We start from the raw sequence: 17,040 nt of genomic DNA on the forward strand, positions 1-17,040 counted from the left end.
CGCTGCAGTCCATTGGTGTAGGTACACCCACAGTGCTGTTAGGGAGGGAGTGCCAGGATTCTGTCCCAGTGACAGTGAAGGAACAGCCGATACAGTTCCCAGTCACGATGGGGAGTGGCCTGGAAAGGAACTTTCAGGGTCTCGGAGTCTTGGGTTTGGAAGGTGCTGTCTAAGATGTCTTTAGTGAGTTCCTGCACCCATCCAGGCAAGTGGAGAGTATTCCATCACACTCCTGACTTGTGCCTTGTAGATGCTGGGCAGGTTTTGTGGAGTTAGGAGGTGAGTTACTCGCTGCAGGATCCCAGCCGCTGACCTGCATTTGTCGCCATTGAACGAACTGTTAATATTTGTAAAGTGTCAAAATAGGAGCATCTGTGTTCCTGCTCAGTGTGCCGGCAATTGTCAGCTGACCCTGAATGCATTTTGAGGTACATGTCAGAGCAAATGACACGTGCTTGAAAGTTATTATATTCAGGTAATATTGGATTCACTGGGGAACTGGCTGGTGGTTGAATAGTGTAATTGTCTCTGGACCAGTAAAGCAAAGAACCAGGCTGGAACTCTGGGGACCGGGGTTCCACGCGGCAGATTAACTCAGCGACTCAATTCAAGGGCAATTCGGGATGAGTGTAAATGGATAAAGGAAATGTCAATCATGTAACATTTCCACACACGGAAACCAATGGGTTTTGACAATGTTTCTGTGCGGGTTTAAACCGAGGACCTTTAAGCAAACATGATCATCACTACACTACAGAAACAGGGAACAGCGCTTAGTGCACTGACCGGGAATAGTAAACTGTGCGTCCTTATTGCACTGAAGAACCTTTTATTGTCAGAGTACTATTCAACTGAAAACTTAGACAAGTGGCGGAGAAATCGATCCGACATTAGAATCATAAAATGCTATAATCAGCAATGACATTAGAAAACCATTCAGAGTTAACACGTGTGAACTCTCTGACTGCGATTCCTGCCAGTCTCCATCAGAGTATTTTGCAGGGTATCATTTGAAACTTTGCGGGTGTAAGATAATGCATTCGCTTAACTATTGAACAACAAATAGCAAGGATACAACTCATCTGCAAATTTAGATGAGTAACGTCAATTAAGTTTCGAATAAGGGACATTTGGTGTGTGAGGGGAATGTGTTAACCTGTACACTGAAAAACAGCTGACTGGCAATGAACCCATTGGACTGGTGTTTGGAAAATGTGTTGTCTTGTCTGTAAACGTGAAAATACTCCCAACACAAATATAGACATTGAAAAGAGCAAACCGATTAGTCTCAATGTCCTTCTCTCTTTCTGTGATCTTGAGGATTCTCTCTTCCAATTATTCTTCCAATTTGCTTTTGAAAAAGGTGTTTCTGCAGAATCCTTGCGCAGTTTGATTTAAACGAGAACGTTCCCCTGGTCCAATGATCAGAAGATTTGGACACGAAGATGGTGTAGTTTACGATATAAACATTATGTAATCATGCAATTGTTTCATATTGAATTTACAAAAGTGTCTTTTCTGCTGAAGCATCGTCATTATTTCTGAGTTGATAACAGAGTCTAATTACATTTGATCTACATCCTGTTTACAGAGTCTGTCTATTAGAGAGGGAAAGGATTTGTAAAGCTTAACACAGCCCTCTAGAGATCACTTTGCTGAAGTAGTTTACTTTATTTGATTTCAAATTAATTTTTAAATGTAGAAATGTCCGCTCAGCAAATATCTCCGGGTGAAATGATTTCCTCTCATTCAGTAATAACATCATTCTTATGTTCCTTCGAAAATCATCAACCAATTTTACTCAGTATTTGTTGCATTATTCAAAACTTGATATTATTTGATATTTATGTCCACATCTGAAATTGAGACTCTCTGAAATATACAACATTGAATTGCAAACATGAATGACGAAGAAAATAAATCGAGTCACTGGGTAATACAAGTTCCCTTGTGTTCATCTGAGATTGGCCACAGTCAGTTTTTAAACACAATCAGATATCTTCATAGGTAGGAGATTTAAGAATGATATGTTCATTATATTGGACCCTCTTTGTTCTGGGTAGGAAACATTCCGCAGCCTAAATACCGTTCATGTATAAGAAAGGAGGGGTGACAGCAAATCCGCACTGAGCCTGGATTTCCTCATCTCCCTGAGTGGCTTTTCCTGTTTCTCTCCCACAAAGCCCGATTTTCAAAAAGGTGTTTTAGTTAAATCTCTATTTCCTCTAATACAGTTGGAGTATCATTTGTCTCTGTCTGTATGAGCACATATTACCATTAAATATGTTTCAGATGGTGATTAAAAATGTTAATCTACATCCGGAAATCCATTAAATTCTGTTGTAAGATGAACACACTGCGAATGTCCGAACTGTGTCAAAATTGGATCATCTTTTTCTGATCTTTGTTTCTTCAATATTCACTACCTCCGACTTCTCTGAATGTTGTTTGAGGCCGAGATGAGACCAAATATATATCTAATATATGGGATTCAGGTGACATGCAGAAACAATCGCATGTTCTCCAACTTCCCTCAAACTAAGCGAGAAGTATTCGATGTTCCTGCCCAGTTTTGAACGGAGGACATTTTGCGGCGTTAGATGAACATGAGAACCACTACACTACAGAAACAGTAAGAAGTCTTACAACACCAGGTTAAAGTTCAACATGTTTGTTTCAAACACTAGCTCCTTCCTCAGGTGAGCAGTGCTCTGAAAGCTAGTCCAACGCCGGCATCTCCACATCATGGCTACAGAAACAGGCAGCAGCGAAGCAGCCAGTGGACCTGTGCTATGTTCAACTGCAGTGTCTTGCTGCAGCTTCTGATGGTTAGGCTGAGAGGCCATGTCACTTATTACTCTCCTCTACCTTCCCCACATGTTTATTTCCAGCAACATTTTCATTACTTCCATTGACCTCTCTTCCCTCACAATTGCTCCCCCCAAGCACACATTCACACCACTTGGGCAATTTGCTCCCTGTTCCTAGTCTTCCTCTGACACACTGCTTACTTTAGTTCTGCCATTAACACAGTCTAATCACTTAACGTGCCACTATCAGCACATTTCTTAGCCTTGTAAGAAGTTTAACAACACCAGGTTAACATCCAACAGGTTTGTTTGGAGTCACTAGCTTTCGAAGCGCAGCTCCTTCATTAGGTGAGTTTCTTAGCCTTGATCACCCCATTTACATTCCCTTTTTCTTTCTGTCCAAGACATTTTAGTCATTCTCCACCTATTGCTGGCCCTCTATCCAGTCCCAATTCTCCACGAGACCTCTGCCCGCCACCCCATCCACCACCCCCGCCCATCCACAATAGTCTGAATCTGACCCCATTTCCAGTTCTCCAGCTTTGACAAAGAGTCACCCAGACCCGGAACAACAGCTGCCATCTCGCTCCACAGAGGCTGTCAAACCTGCTGAGATTGTCCAGTATTTCCAGTTTTTGTTTCTGATTGAAGCATCTGCAATAAGTTGCTTTTATCTTACAATTAGACATGACTGACACAGTTATTATGTTCATCTGCATCTATCAATCCATTATATACTGTTGTGGATGAACAAACTGCGAATATCCAAACTGTCTTAAAGCAGGGAAATCTTTATCAGCTCATTGCTTCTTGAAAATTCAGTACTTCAGACTTTACTGAATCATTTTTTGTGGCTGATGTGAGACTAAATCTCCTATTCCTCCAACATACAAGATTCAGGTAATATTCAGGGACAAACGTATGTTGTGCAAAGATTTCCTCAGATTAAATGAGAAGCATTTAATGCTTCTAGCAAGTTTCGAACCAGACACCTTTCACACGTTAGCTGACTTTGATAACCTCTATGCTACAGAAACAGCTGGCAGCACAGTACCCAATGGCCCTGTGCAACGTTTAACTGCACAGTCTTGCTGCAGCTCTCAATGGTTCGGCTGAGAAGCCAGGTCACTAATTACAAGAAGACAACTGTGTCTTTAAAACATGTGTCTCAACTTGTAAAACCATAACATATGGAACTTCAGCATTTGTTCAGCAGTATCTAATGGGAACATTGCTCTCTGTTCAATTATTAATGCATCATTCTTATCTTCCGACAGAAAATTTCCACCAATTTTACTCAATATTTGTTTCATTATTCAATGTTGAACATCGGAATATTTATGTTATATATGACTTCATTTTGAATCGAATAGTTCTCGAGACTTCACTCTGAATATCTCTGAAATATGCACCATTGAATTGCAAACATGAGTGACCAAGAAAGCGTGGGTCACTGGGTAATACAAATCCCATGAATCTTTGTTGAGAATGCAGCCATGATGCGGAGATGCCGCCGTTGGACTGGGATGGGCACAGTAAGTCTTACAACACCAGGTTAAAGTTCAACAGGTTTGTTTTGAATCACTAGTTTTCAGAGCGTAGCTCTTTCCTCTTCCTCTTCACCTGAGGAAGGAGCTGTGCTCCGAAAGCTAGTGATTCTTAACAAACCTGTTTGACTTTAACCTGGTGTTGTAAGACTTTTACTTTGTTGAGATTGACCGCAGACAGCTTTTGAATAAAGTAAAATATCGTTAAATGGAAGAGAATTGAGAATTAGGTGTTGCTTATATTTGACCCCTCTGTGTTTTGGTGTGAAACATTCTGCAGCCTCAATCCCGTTCATGTATAAGAAAGGAGGGCTGACAGCAAATCCGCACTGAGCCTGGATTTCCTCATCACCCTGAGTGGCTTTTCCTGTTTCTCTATCATGAAGGCCAAATTTTTTAAAAAGGTGGTTCAGTTAAATCTCTGCCATTTCCTCTAATTCAATGACAGTATCGTTTGAGTCTGTCTATATGAGCACCCATTACAAGTAGATGAGTTTTGTACAGTGATTAAAATGTTAATCTGCGTCTACAAAGCCGTTAAATTCTTTTGTGAACTGAGCAAACTGCCAAGATCCGCACTTTGTTTTTTCATGTCTGGAACGATCTATCTGGACTGTACACAGAACAATACTTTTCACTGTACCTCGGCACACGTGACAATAAATCAAATCCAATAAAAGAGACAGTTTCTTACTAGTTTTCAGATTGAACAATGAGCCTTCTTAAAAATAATTCATTCATGGGAGGTGGGTGTCACTGGCTGGGCCAGCATTTACTGCTCATTCCAATTGCCCTTGAACTGCGTTTCTTGTGAGTTTATTTCAGAGGGCACGTTCAAGTCAACCACAACATTGCTGTGGATCTGGAGTCACGTGTAGGCCAGGCCACAGAAGGAGTGCAGATTTCCTGAGGGACATTAGTGAACCAGATGGGTTTTTACAAAAATTATAGAATCATAGAATTTACAGTGCAGAAGGAGCCCATTCAGCCCATCGAGTCTGCGCCATCCCTTGGAAATAGCACCCTACCTAAACCCACACTCCCACCCTAATCCCTGTAACCCCGCCCAACCTTTTTGGACACAAAGGGAACTTTAGCTTGGCCAATCCACCTAACCTGCATGTTTGGACTGTGGGAGGAAACCGGAGCATCCGGAGGAAACCCATGCAGAAACGGGGAGAACGTGCAGACTCCGCACAGGCAGTGAACCAAGCCGGGAATCGAACCTGGGACCCTGGAGCTGTGAAGTAACTGTGCTAACCACTGTGCTACTGTGGCCCCCCTATTGACAGTGTCAACACTAGACTTTTAATTCAAGGCTTTTATTGAATTTCAATTTCAATATCTGTCATAGGCAAATTCGATCCCAGATACCGAGAGCATTAACCGGAGTTTCTGGATTACTAGCCCAGTAACAATACCATTCCGCCACTGCCTATTCCACATACACTTGGCAGTATACGATGTCTAGTATTGTGTTCTGTGATCTTGTCTTGCAATGATTCTGCAGAAATGCTGGTGACTTAGCCAGAACGATGATTTATTGATGTACACGTGGTAAGGTAACGATCAGAATGCTATACAGACTAAGTTATCACAGTTACATTAGACTCTCTTGGAACTACCCTGATGTGCGACTGTCCTCATGTACGCTTTACAACCTTCTGCTGGTAGCCTGATGTTCCCTGACTGATGTCTGACAACACCTGGTGGGAGGTCACACTGCTGAGTACATGTAATATTATCTACAGGCTTATCACCACATCTAGTAACTTTGCAAAATTATAGAGTCATTTTCAAACAAATTCTGATAACTCTGCAGTTTCTGGAACCATTTTGGTTGATCATGTTATTTTTGAAAATAAAGATCTAGTCTTTACAATATAATTACCTAATACACCAATTTATTCATGATAATCAATGTTCACTACTGAATAATCATCAATGTAATTATTGTTTTTTGCAATGAAATCAATACATAGTTAATATAGAAAAGGTACAGGTGAAAGAGCTGCAGAAAGGCACATGTCAGAGGTATAAAAGGGCTTCTTGACCTTATTACTAAGGCCAGTGAGTACACTATGAAAATAACAATATACGGGCAGCAAGGTTGTGCAATGGTTAGCACTGCTGCCTCATGGCGCAGTGGCCCCAGGTTCGATCCCGACCCTGGGTCACTGCCATGTGAAGTTTGCACATTCGTCCTGTGGTTTTGTTGGTTTCACCCCCACAACACAAAGATATGCAGGGTAGGTGGATTGGCCATGCTAAATTGTTCCTTAATTGGAAAAAATGAATTGGGTACTCTAAATTTATTTTTAATAATGAAAATAACAATTTAAAAACTAAATGTGATCACACATGTGTACTTACAGCTTCCTACATTACAACAGTGAATATTTTTCAAAAGTACTCCATCGGCTTTAAAACACTTTAGGAGGTCCAGTGGTAGTGAGAGGTTTTATAGAAATGTACATTTGTTCTAATTGTCCGCAAACGAGGATATATTACACTCGGTGTCCTCACCAATTTATTGATAAAGGTTGAGTCTTAATTTTGTGTAATAACCACGTCAATGACACTATTTTCAATACTCTGAAATTCCAGACATACCATATGCACAATTATTTATTGGATTGAACACCGGTCCTCAGCTCTGTGAGACCGCAGTGCTAACCACTGTGTCACCTAACGATTTAGATGAGGGAACAAAATGCAATATCTCCAAATTTGCAGATGACACAAGTTGTGTGGGAGGGTGAGCTGTGAGGAGCTTGCAGAGATCCTTCAGTGTGATTTGCACAAGTTGAGTGAGTGGGCAAATGAATGGCAGATACAGTATAATTAGTAGAAATGCGAGGTTATCCAGTTTGGTAGCAAAACGAGTAAGGCAGGCTATTATCTGAATTGTCATAAATTAGGAGGGAAATGTGCAACGAGACCTGGATATCCTCGTACATGTCACTGAAGGTAAGCATGCAGCGACAGCAGGCGGTAAAGAAGGCAAATGGTGTGCTAGCCTTCATTGCGAGCGGATTCGAGTACAGGAGCAGGAATATCTTGCTGTTATTATACAGGGGTTTGGCCATACCTGGAATATTGTGTGCAGTTTTGGTCTCCTTATCTGAGGAAGGATGTTCTTGCTCTAGAGGGAGCGCAGCGAAGGTTTGCCAGACTGATTCCTGGGAAGGTGGGACTGACGTATGAGAGATTGAATCAGTTAGGATTGTATTCACTGGAGTTCAGAAGAATGGGGGATCTCATAGAAACCTACAATATTCTAACAGGGCTTGACAGGGGAGATGCAGGAAAGATTTTCCCGATGGTGGGAGTTTACAGAACCAGAGGTCGCAGTCTGAGGATACGGGGTAGACCATTTAGACAGATGAGTAATTTCTTCATCAGAGAGTGGTGAGCCTGTGGAATTTGTTACCACAGGAAATAGTTGAGGCCAATACATTGTATGTTTTCAGGAAACAGTTAGATATAGCACTTGGAGCGAAGGCAATCAAAGGATATGGAGGGGAAATCAGGATTAAGCTATTGAGTTGGATGATAAGCCATAACCATAATGAATGGCAGAGCAGACGCGAAGTGCCAAATGGTCTCATCCTGCTCCTATTTTCTGTGTTTCTATGTAATTCCTTCCCACACTGAGAGCAGGTGAATGGCTTCTCCTCAGTGTGAACTCGCTGGTGTGTCTGCAGGATAAGCTGGCACCCCTGATGATGGAGATATTTGAGGAGGCGAGAGGGAAGGGGATGTGACCACAAACTTTGGGGCAGGCATCGGTTTCCCTGTTGCTTAAAAACGATAAGGATCCGATGGAGTGTGGGTTGTTTCGGCCCATATCACTTTTAAACGTGAACGCAAAGGTATTAGCGAAGGTACTGGCAGGTAGGCAGGAAGAGTGCCTCCTGAAGGTGGTAGGTGAAGATCAGACGGGGTTTGTGTGAGGGAGGCAGCTCTTTTCGAACATTAGGAGGATACTGAACGTGGTTATGGCACCGGCGGAGGGGAAGGAAACAGAGGTGGATGTGGCAATGGACGCCGAGAAAGCATTTGACCAAGTAGAATGGGGACACTTGATAGCAGTTCTGGAGCGGTTTGGGATTGGTCCACGATTTGTGGACTGGGTAAAGCTACTGTATAAGGAGCCGGGGCCAGTGTCCGCACAAAAAACATCAGCTCGAGAGACTTTTCTCTCCACCGTGGGACTAGGCAGGGGTGTCCTATGTCCCCCCCCTGCTGTTTGAACATAGAACATAGAATGATACAGCGCAGTACAGGCCCTTCGGCCCACGATGTTGCACTGAAACAAAAGCCATCTAACCTACACGATGCCATTATCATCCATATGCTTATCCAATAAACTTTTAAATGCCCTCAATGTTGGCGAGTTCACTACTGTTGCAGGTAGGGCATTCCACGGCCTCACCACTCTTTGCGTAAAGAACCTACCTCTGACCTCTGTCCTATATCTATTACCCCTCAGTTTAAAGCTATGTCCCCTCGTGCTAGCCATTTCCATCCGCGGGAGAAGGCTCTCACTGTCCACCCTATCTAACCCCCTGATCATTTTGTATGCCTCTATTAAGTCTCCTCTTAACCTTCTTCTCTCTAACGAAAACAACCTCAAGTCCATCAGCCTTTCCTCATAAGATTTTCCCTCCATACCAGGCAACATCCTGGCAAATCTCCTCTGCACCCGCTCCAAAGCTTCCACGTCCTTCCTATAATGCGGTGACCAGAACTGTACGCAATACTCCAAATGCGGCCGTACCAGAGTTCTGTACAGCTGCAACATGACCTCATGACTCCGGAACTCAATCCCTCTACCAATAAAGGCCAACACTCCATAGGCCTTCTTCACAACCCTATCAACCTGGGTGGCAACTTTCAGGGATCTATGTACATGGACACCTAGATCCCTCTGCTCATCCACACTTCCAAGAACTTTACCATTAGCCAAATATTCTGCATTCCTGTTATTCCTTCCAAAATGAATCACCTCACACTTCTCTACATTAAACTCCATTTGCCACCTCTCAACCCAGCTCTGCAGCTTATCTATGTCCCTCTGTAACCTGCTACATCCTTCCGCACTGTCGACAACACCACCGACTTTAGTGTCGTCTGCAAATTTACTCACCCACCCTTCTATAAAAATGACAAACAGCAACGGCCCCAGAACAGATCCTTGTGGTACGCCACTTGTAACTGAACTCCATTCTGAACATTTCCCATCAACCACCACCCTCTGTCTTCTTTCAGCTAGCCAATTTCTGATCCACATCTCTAAATCACCCTCAGTCCCCAGCCTCCGTATTTTCTGCAATAGCCTACCGTGGGGAACCTTATCAAACGCTTTACTGAAATCCATATACACCACATCAACTGCTCTACCCTCGCTACCTGTTCAGTCACCTTCTCAAAGAACTCGATAAGGTTTGTGAGGCATGACCTACCCTTCACAAAGCCATGCTGACTATCCCTGATCATATGATTCCTATCTAGATGATTATAAATCTTGTCTCTTATAATCCCCTCCAAGACTTTACCCACAACAGACGTGAGGCGCACCGGTCTATAGTTGCCGGGGTTGTCTCTACTCCCCTTTTTGAACAAAGGGACCACATTTGCTATCCTCCAGTCCTCTGGCACTATTCCTGTGGCCAATGATGACATAAAAATCAAAGCCAAAGGCCCAGCAATCTCTTCCCTGGCTTCCCAGAGAATCCTAGGATAAATCCCATCATTCCCCGGGGACTTATCTATTTTCAGCCTGTCCAGAATTGCCAACACCTCTTCCCTACGTACCTCAATGCCATCTATTCTAATAGCCTGGGTCTCAGCATTCTCCTCCACAACATTATCTTTTTCCTGAGTGAATACTGACGAAAAATATTCATTTAGTATCTCGCCTATCTCTTCAGACTCCACACACAACTTCCCATCCCTGTCCTTGACTGGCCCTACTCTTACCCTAGTCATTCTTTTATTCCTGACATACCTGTAGAAAGCTTTTGGGTTTTCCTTGGGTTTGCACTCGCGATTGAGCCGTTGGCCATCGCAAAATCGCCACTGGCCAAGAGGTTTGGGGGTATGGAAAGGAATAGTGCGGAGGGTGGATAGAGCACAGGATGCCCTTGTATGCCGACAACTTGTTATTATATGTGTCGGAACCGAGTATGTCAAGAGGGGGAATATTGGAGCTGCTTCGGGTGTTTGCGCCTTTCTCGGGGTACAAATTAAATTGAGACAAGAGTGAGTATTTTGTGGTGTTTCGGCCGGGGATGTGGGCAGGGGTGGGGGGGGGGGGGCTGCCATTCCGTAGGGCAGGGGTTCACTTTAGATATCTGGGTGTGCAGGTTGCTCGGGATTGGAGGGTGGGTCACTGGAGGGTCGGTTAAAATGAACACGTTGCTGTGATTTCTGTTTATTTTCCACAATGCCTCCCGATTTTGCTGCCAAAAGCATTTTTTGGAGAGCTTTAAGGAATAATTTCCTACAAGTGGAAACATCTTCTCCATGTCCACTCTAAGTTTTAATAAGATACCCCCATATTCTTCTCAACTCCTAACGAGTACAGACCCAGAGTCCTCAACCGTGCCTCATACGACAAGCTCTTCATTCCAGGGATTATTCTTGTAAACCTCCTCTGGACGCTTTCCAAGGCCAACACATCCTTCTTAGATACGGGGCCCAAAACTGCTCATAGTACTCCAAATGGGGTCTGATCAGAGCCTTATACAGGCTCAGAATTACATCCCTGGTCTTGTATTCTAGCCCACTCGACCTGAATACATTGCATTTGCCTTCCTAACTGCTGACTGAACCTGCACGTTAACCTTTAAAAAAAAATTTGGAGTATCCAATTCATTTTTTCCAATTAAGGGGATGATTAGCGTGGCCAATCCACCCACCCTGCACATCTTTGGGATGTGGGGGCGAAACCCACGCAAACACGGGCAGAATGTGCAAACTCCACCCGGGCAGTGACCCAGAGCCAGGATCGAACCTGGGACCTCGGCGCCGTGAGGCTGCAGTGCATCTGCACGTTAACCTGAAGAGAATCTTGAACAAGGTCTCCCAAGTCCCTTTGTGCTTGTGATTTCCTCAGCATTTTCCCATTTAGAAAATAGTCTATGCCTCCATTTCTCCTTCCAAAGTGCATAACCTCAGACTTTTCCACATTGTATTCCATCTGCCACTTCTTTGCCCACTCTCCTAGCCTTGCTCAGCATTGCTTCTTTTTCTAATCACTTTAAATGAATGCCCTGTTTCTAATCTTGCCCTAAATGTGACCTGCTAGATCAAACGTCTATTGCAAATCCTTAGTTTTAATGTGGTCAAGTGTCTTTCCATTTGAGAACTGTTCAATAAATTTATTAGAACAATTTGTAGCTAGGGCAGCACATGGAGCAGTGGTTAGCAGTAGGACTACAGCACTGAGAACCCAGGTTTGAATCCTGGCACTGGGTCACTGTCCGTGCGGAGTTTGCACATTCTCCCCATGTCTGCATGGGCTTCACCCCCACAACCCAAAGATGTGCAGGTTAGGTGGATTGGCCAGGCTAAATTGCCCCTTAATTGGAAAAAAAATTAATAATAATTGGGTACTCTGAATTTTTTTTTTTAAAGGATTATTTGTAGCTTCCCCACCAATCAGTTTTTTCCATTCTCCTGAAATGACCTTATTTTTATCGGGAGTTAACTGAAGTGTGTTCCTAACCTCTCATTATCTAAATGAAAATGAAATGAAAATCGCTTATTGTCACAAGTAGGCTTCAAATGAAGTTACTGTGAAAAGCCCCTAGTCGCCACATTCCAGCGTCTGTTCGGGGAAGCTGGTACGGGAATTGAACCGGGCTGCTCGGAACATTTAAAAGGTCTCTGATCAGTGTGAACAAGTTGGTTTGAAGTCAGGTGGGATGACTGAGTGAATTTCTTGTCACACACGGGTCAAGTGTACGGTCTCTGTCCAGTGTGAACTCGCTGGTGTTGCAGAAGCTGGTGTGAACAGGTGAATCCCTTCCCACACATGGAGCAGGTGAATGACCTCTCCCCAGTGTGAGTGCGTTGGTGTTTCAGTAAATTGCTTTTCCTTTTAAACCTCTTCTCACAGTCAGCACATTTAAAAGGTCTCTGATCAGTATGAACAAGTTGGTGGCTCAGGAGGAGTGATGATCGAGTGAATCCCTTTCCACACACGGAGCAGGTGAATGGCCTCTCCCCAGTGTGAGTGCGTTGATGTGTCAGTAAATCCTTTCTGTGTTTAAAGCTCTTTTCACAGTCAGCACATTTAAACGGTCTCTGGTCATAGTGAATCTGATGGTGAATCCGGAGGTTTGACAAATCATTAAATCCCTTCCCACATTCCAAACAGGTGAACGGCCTCTCCCCAGTGTGAGTGCGTTGATGTAACAGTAAATCCATTCTGCTTTTATAGCTCTTTCCACAGTCAGCACATTTAAAAGGTCTCTCATCAGTATGAACAAGTTGGTGTGTCAAGAGGTGGGATGACCGAGTGAATCCCTTCCCACACACCGAGCAGGTGAATGGCCTCTCCCCAGTGTGAGTGCGTTGATGTATCAGTAAATCATTTCTGCTTTTAAAGCTCTTTCCACAGTCAGCACATTTAAAAGGTCTCCTATCAGTATGAACAAGTTGGTGTGTCAGGAGGTTTGATGACCGAGTGAATCCCTTCCCGCACACCGAGCAGGTGAACGGCCTTTCCCCAGTGTGAATACGTCGATGAGTTTCCAATTCAGATGGGTAATTGAATCCCATCCCACAGTCCCCACATTTCCACGCTTTCTCCATGGTCATTGACAGGTTATCAGGTGTAGGTGGGATGAAGATTTGACTTCACTATCAGATCAGCCGTGATGTTATTAAATGGTGGAACAGGCTCACGGGGCTGAATGTCCTATTGCTGCTTCTTGATTCCTTTGGTGCAAATGTCCTTATGTCTCTCCAACTTGGATCATCAGTTGAAGCCGGAGTACGGTGTCGCCCTGATGTAAATGCTGCAATTTAATTTCATGCTGTGTGATTGGTTACAGCTCAGTTACAGCTAACTGTGGACAATTACTTAGATGTCTGTGTCTCGCTGCTTTTCCAATCACAGTGATTTTTGAATTTTGTTTCCAAAAGACAAAACAGACAAACATTTCTCCTTCCACATTGAAAGGCCGGTCCTGATGAATCAAGTGACTCTGTCAGATCTCGACATGATGTTTGCATCTGCAAATATTCTGTAAAAGATTATATTGAAATACTGTGAATATATAAGATACAAACAGGCCATTCTCTCAGATTCTGCTGCTGTCAATACTCGGCACACATCCCAGTCTGTCCCACCTATCAAATCTCAGCCTTTCAGTTGATTTTCGATTCCATTTTCTCTCATGTGTTTGTCACGTTTCCTTTTGAAAACATCTCAGCACTTTCCTCAACTCCTTTCCAAGGTAATGAGTTGCACATTCTGAACCTGTAATAAATAATTTTGGCTGTATTGTCCCCTTGGCTTTATTCGTAACTATCTTGTATTCATGACTTATTGTTTATTGATGGTCACTCTCTCACATCGCCCCTCTCCATTCAATCTTTCCTGAGAGCTGTAATCTCTCATGTTACAAAAGTCATCACTGTCAATGCAGGATGTGCAAATTCTCCAATTCTAACCCCCTGTAAAAGGAGTTTACAAAAGCCATCACTGTCAGTCCAGGATAGAAATTCTGAACAGGCAATTCATAGATTATCATAGAATTTACAGTGCAGAAGGAGGCCATTCGGCCCATCGAGTCTGTACCGGCTCTTGGAAAAAGCACCCTTCCCAAGGTCAACACGTCCGCCCTATCCCCATAACGCAGTAACCCCACCCAACACTAAGGGCAATTTTGGACACTAAGGGCAATTTATCATGGCCAATCCACCTAACCTGCACATCTTTGGACTGTGGGAGGAAACTGGAGTACCCGGTGGAAACCCACGCACACACGGGGGGGAACGTGCAGACTGCGCACAGACAGTGACCCAAACCGGAATCAAACCTGGGACCCTGGAGCTGTGAAGCAATTGTGCTATCCACAATGCTACCGTGCTGCCCTTTCTAGTTTCTCTGGAACATTTTTTCCTCTCTTGTTCCCCCAAAGCTGTAAATCCCCATCCCACACACTCTCCCTCCTCCCTGGGCTGAAATGCAAACCCATCTCACCATTTCTTTCCTCCAGTCCCAGCTTTCTCCCTCCCTCTCCTCTGCCTGGGTTCAGTTCTCCAGCTCCTGTCTGCAGACTGACAATAAAATCAATGGGTCTTATTGAGGATTTGGGGCCTCCAGCGGGTGTTTGTGATCCCTCCCCGCCCACCTGCCAGGGTTTCCTTTCTTGTCACAGATCAGGGTCCTCATTGATTTAAGTGCAAAATGTAAGCTCTTATTTATTATCTCCCCCATGCTCTGATGTGAACCATCCTCCAGTGTCTGAAGCAGGATGGTGCCCGTTAACCTGGGCCTGTTCCCGGGAGGGAGAAGCTCCGCAGCTGCAAACCAGGGGGCTGTCAATGATTGTGAAGGGTTTGCTCCAGGTCACAATGCCCGGGGACTGATTGACGGCGGGTTCGGACCAATAGGGAGAGGAGGCGGGTCTGGGTGACCGATCAGGAGCTTCTGGTGCTCCAGCCAATCAGAGTGAATGGGAGGCGGAGCAAAGCCGAGGCTCTCTTCGCCCACCCGGGCCTGTCTCAGAGAAAAGCCCGAGCAACTTTCGCCGGTTGAACTGCCGGATCCGACCTTCATGTTTGGAGTGTGGGGCCTACACGGAGTGTTTATGAGGTTTCCCGACCCACCCGCCGGCTCCATCCCTCCCTCCCTCAGGACTCACCGCCCGGGATTTGACCGGTTGAGGAATTCCGCCTGAAACCTGAGCTGTGATCAGCACTACGCATGCTCCTGCACACGTGAGCGACCGGGTTCAGCCCCGCCCCTCATGCACTACGGTTGATTGGAGGACCCACTGCAACCACTCGGTCCTCCAGGCCTACCCCTCTCTTCCTATTGGCCCACATTTGCCGTCAATCACTCCCAGGGCATTGTGAGCCGGAGCATGCGCAGTGCCGATGCTTGTCTCGGCCGGGAGGTTTCACTGAAACCAAGCGGAGATTCCAAACCCCAACAAGAAGTTTCCGGGCCCGGGTTTGCATCGAGCGGGGGGACAGCTGCGGCCTGCTCCCGGTGACAGACCTGAGTTAACGGCCGCCGGCTTTATAGAGGCTGCAAACCCGCAGGGGGCAAAACATCAGAGACAGAGTTTGTTGTGAAACCAATGGGATGTAAAACAGGAGGTCAGGGTTACAGTCAACAACAACAACTTCTATTTATATAACACCTTTAACATCAGAAATCATCCCAGTCAACCTCACAGGAACATTATAAAACAAAGTGAGGCACCCGGACACAAAAGGAGATATTAGGGCAGGTGACCAAAAACTTTTTTGGATTGGATTTGTTTATTGTCACGTGTACCGAGGTACAGGGAAAAGTATTTTTCTGCGAGCAGCTCAACAGATCATTAAGTACAAGGGAAGAAAAGGGAATAAAAGAAAATACACAATAGGGCAACACAACATACACAATGTAACTACAAAAGCACTGGCATCGGATGAAGCATACAGGGTGTAGTGTTAATGAGGTCAGTCCATAAGAGGGTCATTTAGGAGTCTGGTGACAGTGGGGAAGAAGCTGTTTTTGAATCTGTCCGTGCGTGTTCTCAGACTTCTGTATCTCCTGCCCGATGGAAGAAGTTGGAAGAGTGAGTAAGCCGGGTGGGAGGGATCTTTGATTATACTGCCCGCTTTCCCCAGGCAGCGGGAGGTGTAGATGGAGTCAATGGATGGGAGGCAGCTTCGTGTGATGGACTGGGCGGTGTTCACGACTCTCTGAAGTTTCTTGCTGTCCTGGGCCGAGCAGTTGTCATACCAGGCTGTGATGCAGCCAGATAGGATGCTTTCTATGGTGTATCTGTAATAGTTGGTAAGAGTCAATGTGGACATGCCGAATTTCCTTAGTTTCCTGAGGAAGTATAGGCGCTGTTGTGCTTTCTTGGTGGTAGCGTCGATGTGGGTGGACCAGGACAGATTTTTGGAGATGTGCACCCCTAGGAATTTGAAACTGCTAATCATCTCCACCTCGGCCCCGTTGATGCTGACAGGGGTGTGTACAGTACATTGCTTCCTGAAGTCAATTACCAGCTCTTTAGTTTTGCTGGCATTGAGGGAGAGATTGTTGTCGCTACACCACTCCACTAGGGTTCTCTATCTCCCTCCTGTATTCGGACTCATCGTTATTCGAGATCCGGCCCACTATGGCCGTATCGTCAGCAAACATGTAGATGGAGTTGGAACCAAGTTTTGCCACGCAGTCGTGTGTGTACAGGGAGTAGAGTAGGGGGGTAAGAGATGAGTTTTAAAGAGAGTCTGAGAGTTGTTTCAATGGGTGGGGTTTCCAATCCTTCCTGCTGGCTGGATCTTCTAGTCCCACAGATCTCTCGGTCTGCTGTTCCAGTTCATTGGTTGTCTCATTGGGTTCGCTGTATGCTCCTGGTGTCTGTGGAAGAACTCCCGGAGCCTCATTCGCCTGATGAATTCCCTGGAGCGGAGAAACTACGACATCTTCGCAGCCT

General features: G+C 44.9%; 1 long non-coding RNA gene across 1 annotated transcript; it reads right to left on the minus strand.

The window, feature by feature from the left end:
* Positions 1 to 6,244: 6,244 nt before the first annotated feature.
* Positions 6,245 to 15,314, minus strand: LOC140421540 (uncharacterized). The gene is made up of 2 exons (XR_011946894.1): positions 15,244 to 15,314; positions 6,245 to 13,617 (listed from the first exon to the last, which is right to left on the minus strand). It is a non-coding gene; the product is annotated as an uncharacterized lncRNA (long non-coding RNA).
* Between the last annotated feature and the right edge of the window lie 1,726 nt (positions 15,315 to 17,040).

The sequence above is a fragment of the Scyliorhinus torazame genome, chromosome 5, assembly GCF_047496885.1.
Source record: "Scyliorhinus torazame isolate Kashiwa2021f chromosome 5, sScyTor2.1, whole genome shotgun sequence".
In the NCBI taxonomy this organism is placed as follows: domain Eukaryota; kingdom Metazoa; phylum Chordata; class Chondrichthyes; order Carcharhiniformes; family Scyliorhinidae; genus Scyliorhinus; species Scyliorhinus torazame.